Source organism: Silene latifolia, chromosome 11 (assembly GCF_048544455.1).
Source record: "Silene latifolia isolate original U9 population chromosome 11, ASM4854445v1, whole genome shotgun sequence".
NCBI classification, from domain to species: Eukaryota; Viridiplantae; Streptophyta; class Magnoliopsida; order Caryophyllales; family Caryophyllaceae; genus Silene; species Silene latifolia.
The window spans coordinates 188,913,059-188,924,805 of record NC_133536.1 but is presented as its reverse complement, the minus strand read 5'-3'; positions in this window follow the sequence as shown (position 1 = coordinate 188,924,805).

The window sequence follows — 11,747 nt, the reverse complement described above, 5'->3', positions numbered from 1 at the left end:
TTCTACTTCTGGGAGGACTCCCATGGAGATAGACGCTGTTACGGTTGAGGAGGCTTTAGAGCAGGCCTTCACTGCTGCGGTGATGGCTACTGGAGGCGAGGCTCACGAGGAGGAGGCCATCGAGGAGGAGGAGGAGGAGGAGGAGGAGGAGGAGGCCCCGAGACGGGCCAACGTCAGGCGAGGAGGTCGTCAGCTGAGGGGAGCTCCTGCGTGGGCTGAGACCTGGGAGAGTAGGCACCTTGTGTGGGCTGCAGAGGGTCACCTGTCCTACAGGACGGTGAAGAGCTTGGTAAATAAGAATTCACTACTCATTACCTATTCTCTTTCGTTCTTTTTGTCCAAACTTCTTGCAAATTTTCATTCAAAACTAAAGATAGCTTTGTTTCAACTCATAATAGGAGGCCGGGAACCTCAGGTCGTTCTCGGGTTACACGACAGCGATGGAGCACTACGAGCGGCTGTCGGCGGAGGAGAGGGCCATGATCGAGCGCGGAGCGTTCGGTCCCTCGGTTCAGTCCGGAGGGATATCGTGAAGAGGAAGTTGCGGGCCAACCTTAGCCTGGTCCGTGCTTTCTTGGATCGATTCAGGGATACGACTTCCACGTTTCACCTGCCTTTCGGTGAGGTGGGAGTTACTATGGAGGATTACGGCATGATTTGTCAGTGCCGTGTGGGACCGAGGAGATGGTGTGGCGGAGACCGCGCTATGAGAGCGGATTCGGCCGAGGCGAGGAGGTTGATCGGTGGAGCTTACCGCCGAAGGTGTTGCGAAAGGGGCTTGGTACCCGCACCTACGTCCGAGACTACTTTGCGGGGAAGACCCCGACGTTGGTGACGATCGATGGGAGGGAGACTGCTCCCTCCTCCTCCTGTCTGGTGACCGAGAGCAGAGCTCGTCTTTGGCTTTGGTGGTTCTGTCTTCGATTTACCTCGGAGACAAGGGCGAGAGGCTATCGAAGAAGCTTCTTCCCTTTCTTTCGACCGAGTTCCCTAGGGCGCCGGGACGGGTCATCTGCGGCTTTGCGGTCCTCATCCGCTTCATGAGGGCCATGGTTCGTCCGGAGTTGATGGAGAAGGGGACTTCTCCTGGTGCTGTCGGACCTGGACTACTGTTGGAGGTATGAACCTTCCTTTAGCCCAAAGCAAATTCTTTTCTTTATTGAATCACGAAAGATCGTCATTGATGATTCTGTTTTATAGGCATGGGTGTACTCTTACTTCCCGAGTCTCGCGCCCAAGAGGACAGAGCCGCTGGAGAAGGCCTATCCCGTGGTGAGGGATTGGGTGATGTGCCGGACGAAGAGCAAGCGCTCTTCTCACAATGTCTACCGGCGGGATGTGAACGCCCTTCAGCTGAGCAGCGTGAGTATCCCACTCGTGTTCATTTATATTTCTTGTCCTTTGCTTCCACTTGATCATAGGAATGATTTTTTGCCTTAACTCATTGCAGTGGGTGCCCAGACCTTGGGCGGAGTATGCTGGAGCGCCTCCTTTTGTCGCTGAGGTCCTTCGACCTAGGAGCTCGAGTCGGCTGCTGTTGTGGACGTCGATGGGTCCTGTGTGGTACCTGGGCGAGCGTTTGGCTCGTCAGTGCTCTCGGGGCGCGTTGACGGTTCCTATTGACCCTCCGAGGACGATGTTCAGGGAGCCTTCCGAGGCTGAGAGGGAGGCGGACTTGGCTGGTGCCAGTGGCAACGACCTTCTTCTGCCTGGCGAGGACTACTCGGCGTTCCTTTACGGGAGGTTGGCGTACTGGCCAGTAGTGGTGAGTATCCTTTATTTTCTCGATTTTGATTTCGGGAATCACGATGAAAGATCATCGATTAATGAGAGCTATTTGTCTTTGCAGGAGGTGGAGGCGGCGGGCATCGAGCCCCCAGTGTACCCCAAGACCCTCGAGTACACTGACGCGACTGGGAGGACGACACTCTCCGAGTTGCGTGACTTTGACGTGGCCGTGACGGATGCTGGCCTAGACGACTGGCAGCATCTGATTCGGAGGGTGAGCCTCCAGCTTATATACCTTTCGTGTAAGAACACATTCGGCTTAAACTTGTTCGCCTTACTGAGACTTTCTTTTGAAATGCAGGTCGCGCCATCTCGGTTCGTGGCACTTTGGAGGGTGGCCAACCGGCTACGAGCTACTGCCATCGAGGCACTCGTCGGTGGTCGGGGTCGTCAGGTACGAACCTCGTTTGATTTCTTTTGATTTTTGATTTTGAGTTTTGTTTGAGTTGATTGACATGAGCTAATTTCTTGTTTACAGGGTGACCGCGAGCTAGAGCGAGAGTTGGCCCAGTCTCGGGAGGAGACGGCTCGCTTGTCGAGGGAGCTCGAGTTTTGGGATGCCGAGATTGCTGCTCTTATGGCGAGGGTTGCTGAGTTGGAGGGTGCCTCGCAGTAGTTTGGCGTAGTTTTGTAGACTTGTACATCTGGACATTTGATTTTGAACATTTTCGGACTTGTTTTGGGCGCAAGCCCCCAGTTTGCTTGTACATTGGATTTGGTTGGGGGTGCAATCCCCCAGTTTGCTTGTACATTTGTATGTATGATGGCCTGAGTGCCTTTGCTGTTGGGTTGTGTTGCTTGTACCTGCAGGTTAGTTCTTGAACAGGTTTGGTAGATAACGGTTTACGCCGTCATGCTGCCGAAATTCACATGGAAATCACGCAAAACATACATTTTATACGCATATGGTCTTAATTAGCGCAAAAAAGACTCAAAAGGATACAAAAATGCAAAAAAAAAATGTCGGAAATGACCGGACGGTAGGGAGGGTTACCCCCTAAAAAAAGAAAAAAGAAAAATCTACAAGTGTAGAAATGAAAATGTTGAAATTTGTTAAGAAAACAAAAGAAAATGATTTCCTAAAAATAAAGTTTGAATGAAACGAAATTTATTTCCTAAAAATAAAAAAATGAAATTTATTTCCTAAAAAAAAAAAATGAATCAGAAAAACAAAATAAAAAATGTGCGATAAAAATGGCGAGTGTGTCGACGTCGCCTCGAAATGCGTGCCCGCTAATTCAGGAAGTTTGAAACATGGTAAACTGCTCGTGTTTACCAAAATAAAATCCCATAGGAATAGGAAATTATTCGTCGTAGAATTAGGAAAGATCCAAACGCGGAAATCACAGAAAGTGAGTGCTGGGAAGAGCGCGCAAAGACGAGCCGCGTCCCTTTGAATAGGCGCAGCAGGAGCTGCGCCTGTTCCCAAGTTTGTCTCTCCTGGCGGATTTTGGAAACAGCGATTAGTATAAATAGAAGCGTCGACGAAGCTTTAAATCACATAATTCTTCCGTCTTTTCTCTGTTAATCTCATAAAAAACTCCCAAAATAAATTTTCAAGAGAAAATTTGTCATCATGAATACTTTGGAGATCCGCTTGAAGGAATGGACTAATGAATTCTCGAATATTGAGAAGCACGACATGGGTGCTCATAACCTTGGGTCTCTATTGAGTTTGAAACTCATTAAGGTGGTAAAACCGTTCTTGGATGCTTGCCTTGACTACTGGGACCCAAATTGTCATGTATTCGCGTTCCCAGGTGGTGATATTTGTCCTTTTCCTGAAGAAATAGCTGCTATTGGAGGATGGGACCCTGAGCATTTACCTGCCATTCCTTCCACTTCACAAGGGTATAAGAGCAAATTCAGAGACCTGCTTGGACTGACTAGACTTGAGGTGGATCGCTTAGTTACTCCGAAAGGCGTGAGAATGCTGGACTTTGTAGACCGATTCATCAACAGGGCTAACCCCACTGTCTCTTATGTCGCTAGGAGGAGAGCGTTTGGCTTTTGTTTGCTGCATGTGTATGTCTTCCATGGACATGTTGATGAAGATTTGCGAGGTGATCCCCGTCTTTTGGGTCTAATCGAACAGATGGAGCTGCGCAGGAGCCCAGCTTGTTTATGCTTAGGGGAGATCATCTTGGGCTTGGATAATAGGAAATCCAACCGCGATCTGCCGCTTTTGGGTAGTCCCGTCATCCTACAGGTAAAAGACACCTTTCTTTTTCTTTTTCTTTTTGTTTTTTTTTTTCTTCTTTTTTTTTTTTTTTTTTTTTTTTTTTTTTTTTTTTTTTTTTTTTTTTTTTTGTTTTTTTTTTTTTTTTTTTTTTTTTTTTTTTTTTTTTTTTTTTTTTTTTTTGGGTGTCTAATACCTGCTTTTGGTAGGTTTGGCTTATGGAACGGCTCCGACTGCTCGGGCCCCCAGTTCATGCACTTTCCTATCATTCCCGTATGATTGCGATGAGGACGCGACTGTACATGGTGGACTTCACTCGGGTTTGTGACTATTGGAAGAACAAGCTGAAGAATGATGATGGCCCGTTGATTAGGTGGGTCGTACCATGGTGGCACCTCAAGTCTGTCACTGGAGTGTCTTCTTTGGATCCCACTAGGTCCGTGCGTATTCCGGGATTGGATTTCATGGTATGCATCTTTCCGGAAAGATTGATGAGGCAAGTCGGGCTGAAGCAGACTATCCCGAGGCTTGACTCCGTTCCGCAGACTGCTGTAGCGCTTACCACCGAGAGCCGAAGAGAGTGGGCTATCAAATGGGCCCAAAGGAACATGTGGTTCTTGAGCTTCTCCGCCAATGCTTTGTGGGTGTCGGATTCCTATCTGAGTTGGAGAAAGGCTGCGACTTCGGAAGAACGCGAGAGACTGAGGAAACGCGAGCCTGTTGACTACAAGGTGCGCGAGGGAGAGAAGGAGAAGGAGAAGCATCTGACAGAAGGAGAAGAAGAAGCTGGATTTCAAGTCATTCATCCTTCGAAGAAACCAAGGACTACTCCTGTTGCGGAAATGGTGGTTGGCAAGAATGGAAGAGTCAGGCCTCGAGAAAGACCGTTGGTGATTAGGTCTGAAGTGGTGCAAGAGCGCCCGGCCCGAGGTCGTGACAAGAAGTACATCAAGAATGACAAGGGCAAAGGGAAGATGGAAGAATAGCCCGAGTCTTTATTTATTATTTGAGTATTATTATTATTGTTGTAATAAAGAGGAGGGATTTTTAGAATCCTAGCCTATTCTATTTTTATTATGTAGCGTATTATTATTACTAGAAAATGATTGGAATAAAAAAGGTTAAATGGTTAAGAAACCGCTGTGATTTTCTTTTATTATTCTTGTCGAATTTCAAATGCAATGCAAATGTCCTTCTATTTACATTTTAGGTATAATGGGTTGAATCCCGTGAAGGATTGCCTACGTATTCACTTAAAAAGCGAAATCAAACCCTTGCGCGTAGTTCGAGTAAATGTAAAAGAATAATTGTTCGAAGCAAGAGCTTGTAATGAACATAGAAAAATAAGCATGAGCTTTTGCTTGTTCTCAAGGTGCGAATTTAGTTTATTTGACGATATGAGGATGACAATCTTGTCAAAATGCAAGAGCATAGTGACACTTAGCTTATTTCAGCTTGGCCAGGGCCGTTTATTTAGTGCCACAAGAGCGACACATGGGTTTACGCGAGGCGCGTTTTTGTCCTATTCTAGGCATAGTATCGTTTCAGTTGGTCAAGGTTTGTGGGGTTCGAAAACTCATTCCCATCTAGGTCTGTGATTCTAACCGCACCCCCTGGGAGTATGGATTTGACTAGATATGGTCCGGCCCAATTAGGTTTGAATTTTCCCCTTGGGTCGACAGGTAAAAGAGCTCTAACCGATTTGAGTACTAAGTCTCCTTCTTTGATGTTTCTTGGCCTAACTCTTTTGTTGAAAGCTCGTTGGATACGTGCTTGATATGTTTGGACATTGTGTAAGGCGCGTAGCCTACGTTCATCCAGGAGGATGAGTTCTTCATATCTGTCCCTCTTCCAATCGGCTTCAGGGATTTGGCTTTCGAGTAGAATACGCAGGGATGGTATTTCTAGCTCGACTGGTTGTACGGCCTCCATGCCGTAGGTCAGATAGAAAGGAGTAGCCCCAGTGGGCGTCCTAACTGATGTACGATATCCCCATAAAGCAAAGGGTATCTTACTTGGCCAATCTCTGTAGTTGTCAGTCATTTTCTTGAGGATTGTGACAACGTTCTTGTTTGCCGCCTCTACCGCGCCGTTAGTCTGTGGTCTATAGGGCGAAGAGTGGTGATGCTTAATCTTATATTTGGCTAGCAATTGCTCGGTTTCGGCTTGGAAGTGTGACCCGTTGTCGCTGATGATCTCATGCGGGCAACCATATCGGCAAATGATGTTGTTTTGTATGAATTTTGCCACATTTTTAGCCGTAAGAGCAGTGTAGGAGGCCGCTTCTACCCACTTGGTGAAATAGTCAATCGCTACTAGAATGAAACAGTGACCTCCTGTTCCGGCTGGGGTTATCTTCCCGATTATGTCAATTCCCCATGCGGAAAATGGCCAAGGGGATGTCATCGTGTATAGCAACGAAGGAGGGACGTGTTGTACATTCCCGAAGATTTGGCAGTTGTGGCAATGTCTCACGTATTTGATGCAATCAGATTCCATGGTGGTCCAATAATACCCTAAACGTGTGATTTTCTTTGCCATCATAGGCCCGCTCATGTGAGGACCGCATTCTCCGTCGTGGACTTCTTCCATCACCTTTCGTGCCTGTGAATGATCAAGGCAACGTAGGACTACACCAAGAGGTGTTCTTTTGTATAACTCTCCTTGCATGAGGATGTATTGGGAAGCTAATAGGCGTATAGCACGTTGTCCCCTTTTGTCCATACCTGGTGGATAGGTACCATTGAGCTTGAAATTCAGGATCGCTTGGAACCAGGGTTCCTACGCGATTTCTTCTTCATTGGTGATTTGATGGACATAAGCCGGTTCTGACCGTCGTTCGATACACAAAGGCATTTCTACCATGTGGTCTGGCATATTTATCAAAGATGCAAGTTTTGCAAGAGCGTCTGCAAATTGATTTTCCTCTCGAGGTAGGTGCAAGTATGTTACGTGGTCAAAGAATTGAGCCACTTGATCTATCCTAGCCTGATAGGGTGCGAGGCTTTCGCTTCGGATTTTCCAGGATCCTGTAACTTGGTTGATGATCAAAGATGAATCCCCATGTACTCGGAGGTTTTTGATGCCTAAGCTTACTGCCGCTTGTAATCCAATGAGACAAGCTTCATACTCTGCAGCGTTGTTTGTCACCTCGAAGTCGAGTTTGACAGCAATTGGTGTATGCTCACCTTCAGGAGAAATGAGCAACACTCCTATTCCGAATCCTCTCAAATTTGATGCTCCATCAAAGTATAGATCCCAAGAGTCCACGTCTGTTTGAAGTATGTCCTCGTCGGGAAATGACCAAGTGTCTATTGTTTGTGTGTCGTTGATAGGATTCTCTGCGAAGAATTCGGCGACGGCGCGACCTTTTATGACTTTCAGTGGGACATATTTGAGGTCGAATTCTGAGAGCATCAGAGTCCACCTTGCAAGACGTCCGTTGAGGACGGGTTTCTCAAGAGGTATTTGATTTGGATCCATTTTGGAATATATCTTGACGGAGTAGCTAAGCATGTAGTGACGTAGCTTCTTCGTTGCCCACACAAGAGCGAGGCATGTCTTTTCGAGTTGCGAGTATTTGCACTCATATTCCAAGAACTTCTTACTTAGATAATAAATAGCTCTTTCTTCACTTCCTACAGTTTGAGCTAGCATAGCACCCATGGCAGTTTCAGTTACTGTGAGATATAAACCAAGAGGTTGATCTCGTTGTGGCGGTATGAGCACAGGTGGTTTAGCCAATATTTCTTTGATTCGGTCGAACGCCTTTTGACAATCATCATCCCACACGGTGTGGTCTGTTTTCTTGAGTTTCTTGAAGATAGGCTCGCAAATCATGGTAAGTTTCGATATGAATCGACTTATATATTGTACCTTTCCCAGGAATCCTCTGACTTCTTTTTCTGTTTGAGGTTGTGGCATTTCGATCAGAGCTTTGATTTTCGAGGGATCTATTTCTATACCGCGTTGGCTGACGACATATCCCAGGAGTTTTCCGGATGTTACCCCGAATGTGCATTTCTGAGGATTAAGTCTCATGTTGTACTTTCGTAGCCTTGCGAAGAACTTGCGAAGGTTTGCAATGTGTCCCTCTCTTTCCTTGGATTTGACGATCATGTCATCTACATATACCTCAACTTCTTTGTGCATCATGTCATGTAGGAGTGTAGTTGCGGTGCGTTGGTATGTAGCTCCGGCGTTGATCAATCTGAATGGCATTACTGTATAGCAATATGTTCCCCATTGGGTGACGAATGCGGTCTTGTGCATATCTTCCATGGCCATCTTGATTTGGTTATATCTCGCATATCCATCCATGAAGGATAGTAATGCGTGGTCTGCGGTATTGTCCACCAATATGTCAATGTGAGGTAGAGGGAAATCATCTTTTGGACTTGCCTTGTTTAAGTCCCTGAAGTCAACACAAACACGGATTCTCCCATCCTTTTTGGGCACAGGTACTATGTTAGCTACCCAGTCAGAGTACTCGGAAACTTTGATGAACCCGGCTTTGAATTGTTTATCCACTTCTTCCTTAATCTTTAGAGCCCATTCTGTCCTCATTCGTCGAAGCTTTTGTTTCACAGGTATGAAACCCGGCTTAATAGGAATTCTATGTTCGGCGATATCCCTGTCGATCCCTGGCATGTCTTTGTAGGACCAAGCGAAAACGTCTTTGAATTCATTTAGGAGGTCTATGAAATCGGCCCTTTCGGTAGAGCTCAAGGTAGTCCCTATCCTAAGTTCTTGGGGTTCTAGTTCGGTTCCTACGTTGATGGGTTCGGTGTCTTCTATTACTGGTCCCCCTTCCCCTTCCTGTAATATTTCTTTGGCTACGTAGGGAGGTATTTCGGTCAAGTCTGGGTCTTGGTCATCCTCAGTATCATCATAAACAGAATTGCACTCGAAAGAACACAGAGAGTAAGCGTAACCCGATTTATTCATATTAAGATTTGAGTAAAGTTGAAACAAAGAAGCCAACCGATCCATGGTCGGTGGCGGCATAGGAAACGATGGTGGGGCATTCCCCGAACTACCGTGACTACTTGAGGCTAAGCTAGGAGAAACGAAGGGAGTGGGGATGACAACAGGAGTAGACTCTCTAATGACTTCTCTAGACTCCGACTCTGACTCTGACTCCGACTCGAACTCGTCGTCTTCTGGTTCTCCTTTGAACATTTCTCCTTCTCCAGTAGTGAGCTTGAAGAGTCTTCCTTGGTTGTTGGTCCATTTGATAGATTTTCTCCATCCTTTCTGCTGCTTTGTGTCGGTTTCTGTGATTAACGCGGTGGGGTTGAAGCGATCGTCTTGAAGTACCATAGTAATGATCTCATCCTGCGCGGCCCTAGTGAATCGGTCCTCTCCAAACAATAGGCTAACAGCTTGTTCGTCGAAGCAAGGTGCTTGACGGGTTTTGACGGTAGGAACCGTTTCGGGAGGAATGAAGTAGCAATCGTGAAAGATCTCGATTCCGGCTAATTTCCTCTCAAGGTAATGCCAAGGTTCGGGAAATCCATGGAAGAGTTCTGAATTTCCTTCTTGGACGAAGTACCCATTTAGAGTGGGGAGATATGGTATCATTTGGACTCCCACGTACTTGCGATTTTGGACTTGAGCGAGCATTTCGAGAACTTCTTCGGCTGTGGGTTTGTATCCTAATCCGAGTGGTATCCTTGTCGAGTTGCCTTTCTTGTACGGTGCGAAGGTATTCTTCCGGGTTGGATTCAAAGGCATTCCAGGGAAGTATCCCTGGGATTTGAGTATGTGGTTGACCACCAAGTTAGAGTAGGGATTATAGTATAAGGGTGCCAACTAACTTTCTATGACGCTCACACTTTGGAAGCCCCCAAGTTCGTATATGGGATCCACAAGGACTTGGTTGTTTGATTGCTTCTCAATTATTGCCTTGATGGGTGACGAAGTGATCGTCACAACTTTGCCATTTAGTGGGATCTTGATCTTTTGATGGAGGGTGGATGTTACCGCTTTGGAAGCGTGAATCCAAGGCCTTCCCAGAAGTATGTTGAATGAAGCTCCGATATCCACTATTTGGAAATTAGTTTTTCGCTCGATCGGTCCCGTAGCTATGGTTAGGCTAGCAAGTCCAACCACTTTTCGTCGTGTACCGTCATATGCACGTACACCCTGATTGGTGGGAGTCCAATCTGACTCCTTCATGCCTAGTTTGTATGCCGTTTTGAGGGGTATGACGTTGACCGCGGAGCCATCATCTACCAAAGTCATTGGCACGTTCTTCTTTAGACAGATGACAGTGATGTATAGAGCAAGGTTGTGACTAGCGCCAAAAGGTGGCAAGTCTTCATCTGAGAAAGTAATAGGATTACTTAGCCTCGGTGGTTCTTGGAAGACCAAGTTGACTACATCTTCAGGAGTGGAGTTATGTGCTACATTCAATTTGGCCAAAGCTTGCAATAAAGCTTGGCGATGCGGAAATGAGCTTGCCACTAGTTGCCAGACTGAAAGATCAGCCTTGGTTTTCTGTAATTGCTTGAGCAAATGATCAGTGGGGTCGTCTTCGTTGTCATTTGGTGTGATGACGTTGATTGGACCGTTTTGAGTAGTGCTTTGATATGGACGACCCGAACGAGTTAGGTGATCCACATCTTGGTCTTCACTATTTTGGACTATTTCCTTGACTAAAGAGTTTTCAATGAGGTATTCGTCTTCATCGTCATCGGCCCAAACCCCATTGACTGTAGCTAGTTCCTTCATTCTCATGATATCATTTTCTAGTCGTATGATTTGATCGACTAGTCCATCGACCACGGTGACTACTTCTTGCATAGTGGCATTTTGAGAGAAGATCAATGGTACACGTTCTTTAGGCGTTGCATTGGGATTGCGTAAGGTCGTTACCATGTTTTCTAGTTCCCACACTTGTCTATCTACACTCCTTGCCCATGCGATGAAGTCGGAAATGGCAGGGGAGATAGTAGAGTAGAGCCTTTCTTTCTCAATTGCATGAACTTCGTTTTCGGTGGGAGAAATGAGATGTGAGCAATCTAAGGTAGATTCGTCACTTGTAATCACTAGAACTCCAAGAGGATTCTGAGTGTTGTTGGGCTTGCCTCTTGGTGGGATTGGAAGTCGACCATCTTCAATCATATCTTGAAGCACGTGTTTCAACTTGTAGCATTTTTCTGTGTCGTGCCCTTTGCCCCTGTGGTATTCGCAATAGGAGTTTTCATCCCAGAATTTGGACTTCTTTTCAGGTTCGGGAGTAGGTCCAATGGGTTGGAGTTTACCTTGCTTCATTAGCCTTTTTAGAGCGTTGGAGTATGTATCCCCAAGGTTTGTGAACTTCCTTGGTGGGCTAGTTTTCTTGGATGGCTCGAGAAGGTTGACTTCGTCGGTTTTGCTAGTAGAGCCGTAGGAACGACTTGCGGACCCTTGATATCCTCGACCTACCGTTTTGGACAAGAGTCCTTTACGGATGTCATCTTCAATTCGTGTCCCTAGTACGGTTAAGTCCTTGAAAGTCTTGATGTTTTGATATCTCAAGTGACTGGCATATATGGGCTTGAGATTATCCACGAACTTTTCCACAAGAGTGGCCTCATCCGGGCGCTCAACTAGTTGAGTACTAGTCTTCCTCCACCTACTTAGGAAGTCGGTGAATCCTTCTTTGTCATTTTGGGTAAGAACCTCTAGGGTGCGCATGCTGACTTGGATCTCGGCATTATCCGCGTATTGTTTTGAGAATTCGATCGCGGCGTCTTCCCAAGTAGCGACCTTTTTGTGATCCAAAGTGTAGAAC